This window comes from Balearica regulorum, chromosome Z (assembly GCF_011004875.1).
Source record: "Balearica regulorum gibbericeps isolate bBalReg1 chromosome Z, bBalReg1.pri, whole genome shotgun sequence".
Lineage (NCBI taxonomy): Eukaryota > Metazoa > Chordata > Aves > Gruiformes > Gruidae > Balearica > Balearica regulorum.
In genome coordinates, this window is record NC_046220.1 from 84,203,063 (window position 1) to 84,219,834 (window position 16,772).

Sequence of the window (16,772 nt, forward strand, 5' to 3'; positions counted from 1 at the left end):
GGATAATATTTGGATATTATTGAATAATGTGGATATCATATTGATATCATATTGATCACAGTAATATATCAATGTGATATATTGATATATGGTTGGTGATAAAAGATATATTACTCAGCACCAGTCCTGGCCCTTCTACAATCAGATGTTTTCCATCAGTCATATCTAGATAATTTACCATTAATTTAAAAAAAAATAAATTCTTAAATAAAATGCTTGCTCGAGAGCTGGATTTGTGTCTCTCTAGCACCTTTCAGACTAATCTGATCCCCGGACGTAAGGAGCTCGTCTCTCTGGGCCCTGGCGAGCTGGGGAATTACTCTGCCCGGGTGTGATAAATCAGGATCAACGTGATCCCCCCGCAGTGCTGCTGGCGCCTGGGGCTGGATCGCTCGCCCCCCCATCTGCTCCCAGCAGATGCTCCTGTTTTGTAGGGACTTGTTTGTCCCTTTCTCTCAGGGCTGTGACAGCACTGAGATCCCACCAGAGGATCTCATAAATTAATGCATTAACCTGTTGAGCCACCCTACCGGCATCCCAGTACCCATAGATATCATCCCTATACCCCGCTGGGCTTTAAAGCAAGCAGCAAGGGGTTTTCCTGTGGAACAGGCAATAAACTGAATAAACTGTCATTTTAACCTGGCTCCTCTTATATTTTCAGCTGTTGACAAGGTGCTCATGCTCAGGGGCTGCACATGTTCACAGCTTATCTCGTGGGACTTGTTTTGATCCCAAAACAGATGCCAGCGCCACGGCACAGGAATGCTGTCGTGTCATCCCCCTCCCTGCCAGCAGCTCCTCTACAGAGCATCCCCCCGGCCGACGTTGCACTGTTTCAGGCTCTAAGGGGATCTGTCGGGAAGACACTGGTTTGAATTTATTCCTCACTCTGTGTTTTGATCCCAAATCTTGGCTGAGTCTTGAATTTGGGTGCTGCAAACCTTTCAGGATGCTGAAGGGAGATGTGGAAAGGGGAGTCATGGGGTGGGCAGCTGGTCGAGCTCAGGGAGATGCTGCCATGTAGGGGCTTGTCACTCGTGGGGAGGGGGTCATTTGGGTTTGATTTTCTCCTCGTTGAGGTTGGTTTGGTGTTCAGTACAAGGAGTGATTTTGGGCTGCACAAGCCCTTGAGACGGACCTGGCTGAACTGGTCTCAGGGAGCTTGGGTGGATGGAGGCATGCAAGCACATCTTGGTGAACACATGTATGGTTTCTTCACCGCTCCAGAAATACCTTCTTAATTGGTAAATTGAAAGTAAGTCTCCTGCTAGAGGTTTTTGCTTGTCATAGTTTCACTCACTGGCACGTCCAGGCTGTGGTGCTTTTTTTTTTTCGGTGGGGCAGTGTTAAGCAATGTGTCACAAACCCTTCACATGTAACATAAGTTGGAGTATTCCTCTGTTGAAATGGCCATGCTCTTTATAGCAGAGCTGTGTCTGCATCTGAGCTATGCAGAGCCAAGTGTATTATTAGAGCGGACATCACTGGGGCTGTAATTGTACACTGCTCCCCTTAGCAACCACAGCCAACAGCACATCAAACAGAAGGCTGATACCTTCTTTTAATAAAAAAAAAAAAAATAAACCACCACGAAATGCACATCTTGACACAGAGCAGCAGAGCCCGCTGCAGAGCGCAGGCCGGTGTGCAGCCAGAGCCAGAGCCTGGTACGTCTCTGCAGTTGGAAATGCCTTGGTGCCAGTGGAGAAGGGCTATTTCTGTTGCATACCCTATTGCATACCCTTTTAGATACCCTACAGCATACCCTATGGCATAACCTACTGCATACCCACGCAGGGTTTCTTCATGGTCTTAGTTTAATCTCTTGATACCCCAGAAATGGCTCTTCCTTTGTCCGGTGCTCTGCTTTGCTCTGGTTGTAGAAACTTGAGTCGAATCCCATAGGTTTTGGCAGAGGTTGAACTTGGGTTTCAGTGGACTCATCTGGATTTGCGATGGTCAATGTGACCACTTCTGGAGGGTCTCAGCAAGGAAGGTAGCCAAAAATCTGTTGTCAGCCCAAGCAGAGGATGAAAGAGGAAAATTTAGGTTGAGTCCCTTCTTGGTATGTAGATGTTGTGGTATTAGGTACTGGAGAATTGATTGATTCCCTTCGGTAAATTAGGGTGCAAAGGGAAGTGTTTGCCATGCTGAGCGTAAGGAGGAATGAGATGAAATTCCTTTTGTCCCATAGGCTTCCTCTTTCTTTGAGCAAATGGCTTAACCTCCCAGTGATAGCAGCCCTTTCTGCATCATAGGGGTTGTGAGGATAACGACACCAAAGGGATACTGTGGGAATTGGAACATGGAAGTAATACACATGATTAATGCTGAAAGGCAGGTCTTCTTCCCCCTTCACATGATTAAGGTCTGGGTCTTCAGTAGGGAACAGTTTGTGGTTTGACAGAGGTGGAGGCAGGAGGATCTGAGCATGGCTAGAGAACATCTGACCTGTACACCGTGTCCAGCATTGACTGCAAAACCCATCAGCACTCTTTCTGTGGCTGTTTTTAGTTTAATTTAATTACAAATGGTCCAGTTCATGCACAGAAAACACAGTGGTACCGCTTGTCTCGGAAAAGACATTGCCCAGGAGACATCAGAGAGGTTGCTTCACTGAAAGATAGGGGCAAAAAAAGGTCTCAAGGTCCCTGGAGAAAACCCTAAAGCCATAAAGGTGCATGTCTCGCATGCTACAGCAGTGAAGATTTGCACACTCAGCTCCATGGAGCAGCACAATATCTATCTCTCTGATCTGTGCACAAGCCGAACGTCACTGCCTTTGGTTTCTCTCCAGAAAAGTTTGATGAGCTCTTCCCAAGGTGAGGTAGTGATTCAGTGGAGAAAGCCTCCTCGAGTCGAGCTGCTCCCCACTGCTCTTGTGGGGGGATGAGGGACATCTCAGTGGTGAACCTCAATGGTGATGTGTCCATGGGTTCTGCCAGCCCTGCAGGAGCCCAGCACAGGCAGAGAAATAACAAATTATGCTGCCCTTGGATAAACAGCTTCATTTGGGGGTTTTCAAAAACTTGCAGAGCTTGGAAACCTTTTTCCTTACATTTCTGGGCTGATGATGACAGCACTGTCCTGGTTTTGTAAACCATGGTGGGACTCGCCAGCGAAAGCTTCCTGCTAAATGCAGCCTTGCAGATGGGGTTTATTTTCTCTATGCCAAGGGAATTCAAAGGCATTTCTAAATTCATACACACACATATATACGTAGTATATATACGGGCTCAGACGTGGATAGGGAGCGCAGCCCTGTGGGTGGCTCCAAGGAGCATCCCCAGCTGCCTGCATCCTCCTGTTCTCAAGCATGGATAAAAGGAGGAATGGGAAGGAGATGTGTTCCTCTCGTTTGCCCCCAGCTGTGTCTCTGAAGATGCTCTGTAATTCTGTAACAGAGTGGGTTGTTGGTTGTTGTTGTTTTTTATTATTATTACCATCATTATTATTATTATTATTATTATTATTATTTTAAGAATTATATTTTTTTATTATTCTACTATAATTTTTTTGTGATTTTGCATAGCAATCTGGGGCCAAACATAACCCGTGCAAGCGTCGGCAGCAGACAGGAGAGGGAGCTGGGGGAGCGGGCTGGCACCGTGCCTGTGCCGGCAGGTGAAGGGCAGAGCTGGGCACCAACGTGAGAGAGCTGGCCCCGCCGTTATCCGTGAGTCTGGCCAAGCCATCGCCGTCTGCCCGTAGTAATAACGCTCGCTTGACTTTGCCGTTGAGGTTACGGGAGCCGCTGGCAGACTGGTCCCATGCGGGTCTGTGAGTTATTGGAGAGCCTCGGATTAAATGTCAAGCTGCGTGCTTTAAACTTGCCACTTTTCCCAAGCGGAGCGGTGGCTGTAGGAGCCATCCGGGCCCTGTCGCAGCTTTTACATGACACAGGAATGTGGCAGGGGCAAGGGAGCACCGGGCATGGCCTCCTTGGAGGCTTATGGGAGAAGAGGAGGGGTTTAATGGAGTGCAAAAAGGGGTTTAACCCAAGATCTGGGGTTTTAATGGAGTGTAGAAAAAAAGGCACTGATAGGAAGGAAGGAACGGGGACAGGAGCTGTGTCCCACAAGCACTAGGAGCCCTCTGAGCTGGGAACAGCTGAGCAGAACCCCACATTAAATCGGCTGCAGTGTTGCACTGCACAGCAGTCCTCAGCCCAAGCCCACGGGTGGGTGTTGGGGCTCACAGCCCCTTGAGGAGTTGAGTTGTAGCTGGAGGTGGCCATAGGGCCACCGGTGTACCAGTGGGCCTCACGGGGGATGCTGGGGCGTCATCCTCACTGCCCTGCAGGTAGCTGGGGTCTGGAGTCCATCCAATGCAGTCACGCTCATGGCTCTGCACAGAGAAGGTGTTTAGTTTTGAGTAGCAGGGCATTGGGCAGTTGAGAGATTGATGGGAAGCAGGAAGCTGCAAAACCAAAAAAAACCTTAGAAGTTTAAAGAATGGCATATTTGACTTGAATTCAATGTGCTGTTAAGATTTTGTATTGTAATGCTCAGGTGTGTCGTGAAAAAATAGCCATCATCTTTACTTCATAAACAAGCTGTGTGTGGTTTCTCCTGGCTCCTTTTCACCTTGGAAGAGCTGAGGCTGCAAAGTGGGGACCAACCCCAGCTCCAGCCTGTGGTGTGACCTCAGGGATGGTACTTGGTGTCCCATCATCTCCACTGACCAGTGATGCCCTATCTGAGCATCTCCCAGTGGTGGTGGAACTCAGCAGTCTTGGTCTCACAGGCTGACAGTGAGCAATGTCAGGAGCATCCCTGGCAGAGCTGCTGCCTGCTGCTGCTGCCTGCTGCTGCCTGCTAAAAGCACAGCTAAGTTCAGACCAGGGGACTGTGGGTTGTGGGACCAGCGCACAGCCTGTGCATGGGCTGGACTGCGGAGGCAATGCGGAGCAGAGGCTTTGCTGGGCTCTAGGTGGAGACTGCAGACTGTGCAGCCTGCCTGCAGCCTGCCTGAGCTCTGGGCCAGATCCAGGCAGCAGGCTACTGGTGGGGTGGGCTCCTAGCTGATCCCAGGCATTGCTGGTGGGTGAGACTACTCGGGGCTGCACAGGGACCCCCTGCGGCTTTGATAGCAGAGGCAGGGGACAAAAAAAGTCTCAGAAGCCATTTATCCATTGACTGAGAGGTGAGGAAATGCCTGAGGACCCCCATCCACCTGCCACGCTGGAGGCAGGGGGGGCACTTCGGCACTGAGATCTCCTCAGACCAGGCTGGACTGGCATCAGCTCTGGCTCTCTGTTTTCTCCTGAAAGGCTCAAATCCAACCCCAGGATGCAGGAGCATGTTCCTGCCAGCCCAGCGACTCAGCCAGCCTAAGGCACCCTCCTGCCAGACCATCTGCTCCTGCCTGCTCCAGCATAAATCCGGCTCAGGCTGCAGCAGCCACCCCGAGGTGGGGATTTCAGGATGCTGCAGGGTTGGAAGATCCCTGCTGCTGGTACCAGCAGCTGCCCTGCCATCCCCAGCCCTGCCCTTAGGTGGTTCCCTTTACCTCGCCTGAGGACAGGATTTTCAAAGGCTCATTGGGATCCTGGATGCATCACCCTGCCTGAGACCCATCCTGCAAACCCCCATGGTCCCCAGTGACTTTGCTAGGGAATGAATCATCCTTCTGACAGAGAAACATGCTGGAGAAGCAGGTGCCAGGGACATCACCTCCTGAGCCAAGGCCAGAGCAGACGCAGGCGCCTGCGTCAGCCCAGAGCTGGGGTTTGGGTAGAAGGACACTGGGGAGGGCAGCACCTCTTTTTCTTTCCTGAGAAAGGGGGGGAAATGGGATAACTTGTGCTTTGCCCGTCCCTGACATCGATCTGCTGCAGGCACACAAGATACGGGGGATTCTCTTGTGCTCACCAGCAGGAAATCTCTTTTTGTTAAGGATTTCTAGCTGAGCTGCAAGAATTTGTGTCAAATTCAGTTTCTAACCAAGCGGGCTTGATTGATGTGCTCAAGCACGTGCTGCCCTGAGTGGATTTTGGCTGGTCTTTACAGCTGGCCTGCCATGGTGGCACCCTGGAGTGATGGTCCCGTAGGACCTGCAGCATGGGTGTTGCAGTGTGGGCACCCTCAGCATCGCCTGGCCAGGCTTAGGCTCATTTTTTTCACTGCTGAATGTTTTTGTGTGTACCTACCTGTCAAAATCTGGATGTGGAGAATCAACACACCACATCCCCTTTACCTCCCCTGTGGTAATTTTGCAGAGCCTCTCCTTTTCCTGCTGATCACATTTAAACTAGCAAATGCAAAATGATGGTGTGAAGTGGCTTTGGTGGGACAAGTCCTGGGAGCTCAGGAGCCAGAGGATATGTGGCAGGTGAGGAATGAGATGCATGAGAATTATATCAGGTCCCTGTCCCTGTCCCATACCTGGCTGGGACTGATACCGGTGCAAAACACAGCATCTGAGTCTTGAGGACAGGAGCGAATGATGCATGGCTGGATGATGCCACCCCATCATGACATGTCCTTTGGTCTCATCAGTGGTGCTGCTGCCCATGGGGTGCCCTCGCATGCTCTCCCTCCCTTGCTGAGCATCCAAAACCAATGCTTCCTTTTCCCCTTGCAGTGATAAATTCCTCCACTTTCCTTTCTTCCTTTCTTTCTTTCTTTCTTTCTTTCTTTCTTTCTTTCTTTCTTTCTTTCTTTCTTTCTTTCTTTCTTTCTTTCTTTCTCTTTCTTTCTTTCTTTCTTTCTTTCTTTCTTTCTTTCTCTTTTAACTACTGTTGCTCTACCTATTATTTGTTTAATAAAGAGGGGCTAGGAGGAACATCTCTGGCAGCGCTGGAACCCAAACCCAGCGATATCACCTCCAGTCTAGGAGCAGCAGGAACTGAAAGCAAAAACAGCAAGAGAAAAGCATGCACCAGCTAAGGCAATGGTGTCAGGCTGGAAAACGAAAATCTTTCCATTTCTGCTTCATTAATAAGAATAAGGTCTGTTTCCTTGTGTCTCTTTAATATTCCAGCCCATGCCATCCGGTGATCTTACATGGCGATGCTCACAGTCAGCCACTCTGCCAATATGCTGCAAAATATGCAATGGTAATTGTGAACATCCCTTTAGAGATAGAAAGTTTGGAGGGACTGAGGGGTTCTGCAGTTTTCTGCTGTTTTCTGCAGCTTTTTTCTGTAATCTCAGCTTTTCTGGCATGGATGGGCAGCTTCAGAGGCATTGTAGTGTGCTCTGTACCTGCATCCTTCAGGGGATGAGCAGAAAAGTTTAATGCATCTTTTATATCCATTTAAAAAAAATAGCCAAACACAACATTTGTTATAGCAGAAGCTCCCTGGCTTCATAGGATTTGTAAATATTAGCCCTTGAGAAAGATTTTCTGAGCTCTTTTGTGTAAATAACATTTTTTAGCAGACTGGTACTTCACCTCCAAGGCCCAGCTTTTGGTGATCGCTTGTCTCCCATCACAGGGAGCCTGGAGCTGGTTTCCAGCAGGGAGCTCTGGCACCAGCACCCGACGCCCATCCAACGCTTGGCCATGGCGGTGGGAGGGACGGGGTGAAAAGCAGGCAGAGGAGATAAGAGGGTTGTCAGCCCCCTTGCTTTCCAGCATGTTTGCTCAGCGATGTTGAGTGCTGGGCCAGAGCCACCACCTCCCTGCAGACTAAACAGTTGCAATGTTTTCTCCCATGACCGAAAGAATTTAGAAAAGGGTCCCGGTATGAAACTTTACACGAACTCTGGGTGCCACAAATATCTCTGGCTGGGAGTCTGTTAACTCCTCCAGTTCCCTCCTTGCCCATGCAGTTCAATCTCTGGGCAGATGAAGGGAAAACACATCCCACAATGAATCTGGCTGACTGCCCTCAGGACGCCCAGTGTTCTCCCACCCACCGTGTTTTTGTGCATCCATCTTTCTTTCTTTCTTTTTCTTCTTTTTTTTTTTTCTTTTTTGCTTTCTTTTAAAGGAGAAAGCTGAGCTCTCTGGCCATAATGGAGCTCTGGAGTCCTTAGTTCAGGAAAGATATGGACCTGTTGGATCAGGTCTACAGGAGGCCACAAAAATGGTCAGAGGTCACCTCTCCTATGGAGACAGGCTGAGAGAGTTGGGGTTGTTCAGCCTGGAGAAGAGAAGGCTGCGGGGAGACCTAATTGTGGCCTTTCAATGCTTAAAGGGGGCTTATAAGAAAGATGGGGACAGACGTTTTAGTAGGACCTGTAGTGATAGGACAAGGGGTAATGGGTTTAAACTAAAGGAGGGGAGATTCAGACTAAATACAGAGAAGAAATTTTTTACAATGAAGGTGGTGAAACACTGGCACAGGTTGCCCAGAGAGGTGGTAGATGCCCCATCCCTGTAAACATTCAAGGCCAAGTTGTACAGGGCTCTGAGCAACCTGATCTGGTTGCAGAGGTCCCTGCTCATGGCAGGGGGGGTTGGACTAGATGGCCTTTAAAGGTCCCTTCCAACCCAAACCATTCTTGTTTCTATTGGACCTGTTTGTAGATATTTGTGTGCATTTAGGTCCATCCAAAGATTGTTCACTTCCCTGCACCACCCAGCCTGGGGGCTTCCACTTCAGGGCAGGTTTTGGGAATGGGGGAAGCCACTGGAGCTTCATTCATCCATTGGTCCTGGCTTGCAGAGAAGCAGAGGTCAAGCATCGGTGCCTTGAACTCCACAGCCAGCTTCAGCAGACTGATGGTCCCAACCCATGATGAAGCACCACCAAGAGTGTACTTGCTAGAAAGGTCTTAGCATCCCGCAGGGAAAGCATCCTGCAGCCAGCACCCAGGCACTCAGGAAAATCCCTCCTAGGACTGAGCCGATGTAAACCAGGAGTTCCTGTACAGAAAAGCTCCCGACGGCAGACAGGATTAGCTGCCTGCTTTTTTTTCCCTGCCTGGTTTCATTCATCCATGGACAGGCTGGTGTTTCAATGGGCACAGCTTCATTTCAAATGCAAGCTGAATTTCTCCAGCTAGGGCGCCTGGACGAAGCAGCACCTGCCTCCATGGCCACTTTTCCTCCTCTTATATCCCTCTTTGCAAACTTGGCCTGTCGCCATAGACCCCTCGGCACGTCTGCCTTATAAAGAGGACATGTTGCACGTGCAGAGCTTAAAATAAGAATGCAGCCTGCTGACAAAATCCAGCTGGTCCCTGGTGCATCTCCCCAGACTGCAACGATGGGCTTCTCCGGCTGCGGCATTTGCAAGCATCCATTCATCAGCCTCTATTGAGGTACCAGTCATTGCCCTGAGCTGGCATTACACATGGGATGGGCATTTTTTCAGGCACAGAAGTGACCTCTGAGTGGATGCCAGGCATGGTTTTGAGGCTCTGACCTTGTCTCAGTGCAGGGAAGGGCTTGAAAACTGCCCATCAAACCATCCCCACCCACGTAAAACAGCTCCTGTACGCTTGCTTGGGGGACTTCTTCAAACCAGCATGATTTTACACTGAACTCATGCTTTGGGGAACATGGCCTGTGGGCTGGGAGATTTATATTAGTATATGTTTCCATTCAGTGGGGGTGCCAGCACTGCTTCAGGTGCTGGGATGGGCAGGGATCCACTGTGTTTGATGCCCTCTCTTCCTACCACCTCCATGTAGCAGGGAGTGGATTGCTATCCCGGGGACAAGATGCTCTTGGGTACATGGATGCTTTGCCCTCGTCTCAGGGAATGGCTGCCCAGGAGGGGACTTGCGGTGCCTCCCAGCATCCAAAGGTAACCCGAGGTTTTCCCACGCACGCTTGCAAAGGCAAAAGTCACGTCACTGCCGCAGGATTCCCACAGCACCAGGACTTGAACAAATATAATGAGGATCTTCTGTAACACTCCAGAGGAGCAAGCCTGCCAAGCGGGAGCTGCCTCCTCCAGGCATTACAGCCATGAGGTGTCTGAAAAAATGCTCTGACAACAACCCAGCAAGGAAATTAATTTGTATTTCTACATGGTCCCTTGTCTCCCCACCAGTCCCTCTCCATGGGACCAAGTGGTTGGCTTCTGACTCTCAAAGGTATCATTAGTTCCTTATGTCTGTGTGTCCGTGTCCCTCTGCTCACTGGAAGGTCTGGCTGGGACTGGCGATGACGTTTTGCTGTGTGATTGTGCCTGGGTTCATGGGACAACAGGACTCTAAAGTGGTGACAGACCGCTGTTATCCCGCTGAGCTGACACCCTGGCATGTGTTTGGGAATCCAGAAAGGCATTAAATAGGAAGGGTAGCAATAAAAATTAAGTAACAAGGAAGACAACTCTGTCACCTGGGTACTGCTGGACGAGGTGCTGGCAAACATCCTCTGGTGGAGCAACAGGAGCTCCCAGAGCATCCCACTCTCTTTTCCAGAGTGTTCCTGCTCTGTGCGTTACCCCACTTGAAAATTGTTTGGAGAAATAGTCCTGTGATACAATGGTATAAGCCTTGATAAGTCAGTGGAGATGCGAATGTGTTCTGGTGGAAATGAGATTTGCTTCAATTCAGCGGTAAGCTCTGCTGACCTGCGGAACACAGTGTCTTCCCAGGATGTGGCCACATCTCAGCTCTCATGTTTTCCCCTCCATGGGAGAAAAGGAGATAACAGGAGACCAGGGGATTTCCTTTGGGCTGCCTCTTCTCCTCACTCTGGTTTCTTTGCACTCAGAGGGTCAGTAAAGAATATTTTTACACCAGGACAAAACAGTGCTTGCTGTTTGTGGTGTGCGGACCATGCTACTTCACCCTTCTGGTCATCTCAGAGCTTCCACTGAAGCAGTGCTCCAAGACCTCTAGCAACTGCTAGGTTAACAGCAATGCTTTTCTGTTTCACATCCATCATTATGTTCCCACATGGGTGCTTCAAACCTCAACTATATCAATAATTAAATGCTTGCACCTCTTCAGCCCCCAGGAACCTCAGAGATATCACTGGCTCAAGCTGTGAGACACCCATGTTGGGTGGGTAATTGCTGTTGATCCCAGATTTGGAGCCAGATGGAGAGGTCATGGTGAGCCCAGGGGGCAGGAGGTTCAAGTGAGCACCCGCTTGGTCACCTCGGGGTGTTTGGAGACATGGGAAGTACCCACAGCTCCTCTTGGCTCTGGTTATCAGCCGTCTCAGTTACCCAAACCTGAGGAATTTAAAATTCATGGATGTTCCTAATCCTAGGAGTCTGCTCAGCATCTTCTTTAGAAGAACCAGGAGTTTTATGACCTTACTTTCCCCTTCCTGCCCAAATCCTTTTGAGTGGAATAAGCACTGTTTGTGTCTGTCTGATGGCTGCAGGATCTTTGGTGAGTTGTTCTCATAGAATTGGTCAGTGGTATTTAATGCAAGTTATATATTGTCTGGTGGTCAGATGAGAGGGGATAGGTGCCCATCGGCTGGTGGTCACTGTCCTGGTAACCTGGACCTTCACCGTGCAATGCATTTTGGAGACCTCTGTGATTAGAAATGTTCACAGAGCTGTGGCCATCATGAAACCAGATCCACACTGAAGGCCACTGGGAGGATTTGTTGCTCTTCCCAAAGTGGCCAAAACACCCCAAGAAGAAGCCAGTGCACGTTCATCTGGTGCAGATCCAACTTCGAGGAAACGACGTGATAAAAGTCTGTAGGAGTGAACTACCTCATGGCTGGGTGAAGCGGGGACTTTGCAAGGCTGGGCACAGGGTGTCATCTGTAATTTAAAAGCTTTATCTCCTTTAAATGTCGATAGCTCCTTTGTTGGAGTAATAATAATTGCCATGATTTGCATGTCTCAGTCACATGCCCCAAAGCACTTTGCAGAGGAAGATGAGTAAATCATTCCCATTTTCCTGCTGGGAAATCAGGGTACAGAGGTGATGGGAGCCCACGCAGGACTGGAAATAAATCTCAGTCTCCTGTGCTGTGATTGTCCAGTCCTGTGTGGAAGCTGTTGGCTCAAGGTTTTCTGTCGTTGTCTTACGGGCTGGCAGTAGCATGGGCAGGGATGGTGTGTGGTGGGATCTCATTATGGTTCAGTCCTCAGGGAATGTCAGCAGGGTGCATGCAGAGAGGCTGGGAGTGTTGCTGCAGGTGGCTGGAGGAAGGCCAGAGCCCATGGAAGAGCTGATGGTCCCTCCTTGTGTCCCACCATCTCCAGTGGTTTGGTACAGCAAAGCAGCTTGTGTAGTGGTGTCCATGTGGAGTGAGATGTTCTTGATGAAACTGTGGGTGATAGCTCTTCTTCAGAGGAGCTCAATGAGACCCTGAGCATCCACTGACAGAGGTGTTTGATCAGCCTCTGGTACTAATATAGCTTTCTCCAGCACCTTCTCCAGCACGTCAGTGCCGCAAACTACTTATCTCATTGGGTTATACTCCCCAGAAAGCAAAGCTATGCTCCAGAGCCTCCTCCAAGCCAGGACATAAATACAAGTATTATTTAAATTATAAACAGGGAATAATGCAGCAATGTTAAGTGCGCAAAGTGTCATTTATTGGAGCCGTTTCTAGGAGGGTTTAGGGAGGGAGCAGGTGGAAGGTGTGCTCCTCCAGGAAAGCAACAAGGGACAGATGCTGTCCCAGCCTCTACCCTCCAGCTCCCTCCTCCAACCCATTTTGTTTGTCTCAGGCCCTTTCCAAAGAGCCATTTAAGGCTCCAACCTTTTGTAGCACATTGTCAGTAAGAGCAAGTATTTACCACAGCCTCTCTCAGCTTTTTATATAGCGCCTAGCACTACTATCTAAGTGTTATATATTTCTTTTTGTGCAGTATTTCTGACTCAGTATTTCCTGCCTCCTTGACAATGACTGAGTAAACAGCAGAGCTGCCAGAGGAAGAGCCCTGTGTTTACAGAGCAACAAGCCCAAATGTGTCTTTTTTTTTTTTTCCATCAGAAGGTGGCAATGCTTAAATTAACCCTCATTTTTATCCCACGCTAAACTTTTGCCTTCTAACTTGCTACGGACGGAGTCAGCCATGAGTTGGTGGGCCCAGATCTGGGGCACAGTTATTTGGGACTCATCTTAAAAAAAAGTGCAGCGAACTCCTGAGAGATGAATTTTCGGCTGCAGCTGTCTGGATCGGAGCGAGGGCTTATATCTGATGGCAAAATGCTGCTTCTCATCCCACTTGACTCTGCTGCCCACTAAAAATGATAGAGAAGGAATTTTCCTCCTCTCCCATGGAGTGGCCAGTTCTCTTGGCTCCTCTAGCTTGGTCCTGGTCTTGGAGAGATCTCGTGCCTGGGCCAGGAAGGGATAGTGTTGCATTAGCTGCATCTACACTTGAGATGAATAGTGGGCTTTAACTTGGGTGCAAGAGTAGAGAGCCCCAAAACAAAGGTGTTTTCTGGTTCCATTGCTGGCAGAAGCTCAACAGGAGCTTCAGCTCAAGAAAGCCAAGCTTAGAAAGGGGTCCAGTGAGGGATGTCAAAGGGTGGGATGAACGATGGCCCATCCATATCATGCATGAGCACGAGATACTCTTGACCTACCCATCACATCTGGTGAGGCCCAATGTGATGAACATGCTTAGCCTTCTGGTTTATGCCCCATACTTGTCCTGTTTGAGACCTCTTTAGAGATCCCCTTGGCATTCCCCCACTTGCCGCATGGTTTCCCAATGAACTCTTCTCCCAAACCAGGCAGAGAAGGGAGGTCAGCCCTGCTACCTGGTATAAATGCATGTTATTTTAAACTAGAGGCGCTGAAGGAAGGTCATCCTGTAAATGTGCCCAGATTATCTACAGGCTAGGGCACCCCCAAATTAGTAATACAATTCATGTTTAAAAATACAGCCAAACTGATGAAAGATAATTTGCTTGCTGCCCTGACATCACCACCTAAGCATGGGGCAAGCCAATCCACAGGTTATTTTTATATAACTCCGTGAGGCATTTCCAGAGCAAATAAAGTTCACTGGGCAGGGCAGTGACCTAGCCGTCTGATTTCAGCACTCTTCAGCCTCCTCAAGGCTTCTCATCAGTGTTGTGGAGGGCTGCGGGTCAGGGCATGGCTCCATCGGATGTGCCCCGGGCACATGGGACATGGGTTTTGTTCTCTGCTGCGCCACTCTTCGCTGCTGGGCAGCTCTTCACCTCTCCCACGCTCTTGGTCTTCCTCATCCGTTTTGGCTGCAAACACTTTGGAGAAGTGATTGAGTTGCTCTGTATGTTGTCTGCGCTCGGTGTGATGGGTCACCAGTCCTGCTGGGAGCACAGCCAACGTGCAGCCAGGTGAATTGCACCCATAAATCCATTGACTGAATTACCTAGATTACAGCAGTGGTCTCCTCAATCATGGGCACCCCCAAGGGAGGTGGGACACCTCTGCATGGACAGCGTTCATGTTGGCTTGCCCGTCTGTGCGTGCCATGGTCCTGGTGAAACCTGCTGTCTGAAGGCCAAATTTAAGGGCAAAGCTCCCTGTGCCACCTTCTTCCTTCCCACCGTGACACTGCTGCAGCAACGCCCTGTGGGGCTGAAGCAGATGAGTATCTCAGGATGCTTCAGGAGAGCCCTGGTGCTGCAAGTCCAGACACCCTGGAGGGTCAGCTCCTGGTGAGCCCAACTGTTGCCTGTAGGCAAAAAACATAATTCCAACACCTGGCAAGGTGCTTTTCCTGCTTTGTTCAAGGAATTGGTATCACTCCCCCTTTTCTAGAGTACATGCAAATGATCACTTTTGCTCCCAGGGAGCTGCTCTGCAGGTACTGATGAAATTTGGCCCAACCTGAGGCTGCAAACAGAGCAAAATTATTCCTGCTGTGGTATCGCATTCTGGGTCAAAATGTTCACGGTGACCTCTGCATCCATCCCATGTTCTGTCCCCTGCTCCTGTCCTTTATGGAGGTCCATCAAAGTCTGCATACGTTTTTTTGGTGACGGGGCGGGGGGGCGGGGAGCGGAACCAAGTCCCTTTGCTTTTGCAAGCGTCTTCTGCTTCAGCTGCAAAGTTGGGGGCAGAGTATTCACTGATGTCTCTGCTGGGTGGCATCACCCACTGGGTGCCCTAGGATGAAAGAAAGAGGGTGCTGGGTGATGGCATCCCTTCCTGCCCAGCTCCCATCCCAGGCCTGATGAGTTCAGTTTGGTGGTTGTTTTATGGAAATATTTTGGTTGGTTTGTTGGTTGGGTGGTTGGGTGGATTTTTTTACAGAAAATATTTTTTTTAAAACAGTAAGTATTGAACTTTCAGTTTGCTCTCTTGCAAGACTGCAGAGTGGGACGATGTGTTTGAAGCAGGAACAGGAAGGAGGAGAGCTTCCTGCGGTGGTTTTTATTCTTTCCCAGTAATCTGGGACCGCAGAGACCATGCGGGTTTCCCAAGCTGCTAGGAATTTCCCAGAGTGCCTCAGGGATCCCGAAACACAGCTCAGCTCCCCAGTCACATCAGCGTGGACCTTCCCAGGCAGGACAGGGGGAATGTTCGGGGCCATCCAGCCTGGGAGTGGCACAATGGCTTTGGGGCTGAAGCCAAGTGGGATGCTGCGTGAGATGCAGAGGACAGCTCGGTGGCCGCTGCCAGGGGACAGAGGTTTTAGAGCATCAAGGAGGAGCTCCAGGGTTCAAAGGGTGTTTTTTGTCCCAGGGTGGAAGTGGCTGCTGGGTGGACTTGTCAGTCGGTGAGGGTGAAGGTCCCCGTTGGTGCAGATGAGGGCCATGGCATACTCTCACGTGATTTTTTTAATTGCTCAATAGTCAGGAGGACTTTTCGACTTTTTTTTTATTTTATTAAAATCCAAGTGAAAACTCCAGAATGAGTAATTCAGTAACCCTGGGGTGATAACCTGAGCAGGCAAATAACTCTCTCCTCCATCATCACCCTGGTACTGGCTGGGTAATGAAAGGACGAACTCCACAAACTCCCCCGGAGAGTCTGAAAGGACCCAGCAGGATTTGGCTGCAGGTTGACTTCAGAGTCACAGACACAGTTGGGCAATTGCCTCATAGAAATGGGTGTAGAGAGGAATTAGTCATCACTGTTTGGTTAATAAGTTCATCGGTTATTTTACAAGTCTTTTTCCTGCATATGCAAATACATATTTTTTTTTCCTTTTGTAATGAAACATATAAATAGCTCCTGTCTTGGATCTTCTGTGCATATGGTTGTGTCATGAAAATAATTACCATGCTTTTGCCTGGCTTTCTTTAGCAGCTGCTTTACTTACCTTTGTTTCAAAAGAAAGATCTCCTGTGTGTTGTGCAGGGCATGAGAGCGATCTTTGGTGTGGTGGCTTTTGTATCTCCCTGGCTTTGCAGAGTGCAGCTGCAGGTCGGAGCATTTGCAGCAGTGAAGCCCTTTGTCTCAGGCAGTAGGAGTAAACTGAGATTTAAAAGTTATAAGATAATTTATTTAGTTGCTGGATTTCAAATGTTGTGCAACCTGCACTAGGAAAACACAGTGTTGAGAATGAACTTGTCCTGTTCTTTAATTTTCCCCTACTTAGTGTCTACTAATTTTTAATACCAAGGAAGGGTCACTATGGAGACAGACAAGCAAAGTCGCGTGGGGCTTCTAGTAAGAAGCTCTGCAGCATTGCTGAGAGCCCGGGGAAACCCTCTTGGCTCTGAGTGCGATACACTCTCTTGTGCTATCCTCTACAAAGGTTTTTATTTGCTTTTCTGTGCTGCCCCTTGCTCTTTGCCACACACTCCCAACACACACATCCCTTTTCATATCTTGCCTTTAGGCAAACCCCTGTTTTTCTCCTCAGCTACAGGACTGATGGAGAGGCAGCTGCACGCTCCCTCCTGATGTTGCTCCATAAATCACGTCATTCAGATAATCCTTGGTCATGGCAACCACCAGCTCAGGAGCAGGGTGACCTTTTAATGCCAAGCCCA

The 16,772-nt window shown here is 49.3% G+C and overlaps 1 protein-coding gene across 6 annotated transcripts in view; it reads left to right on the forward strand.

Moving 5' to 3' along the window:
- Positions 1 to 16,772, forward strand: part of CTIF (cap binding complex dependent translation initiation factor) — a 148,280-nt gene that overhangs the window by 111,581 nt on the left and 19,927 nt on the right. The gene's annotated exons all lie outside the window — the stretch shown is intronic.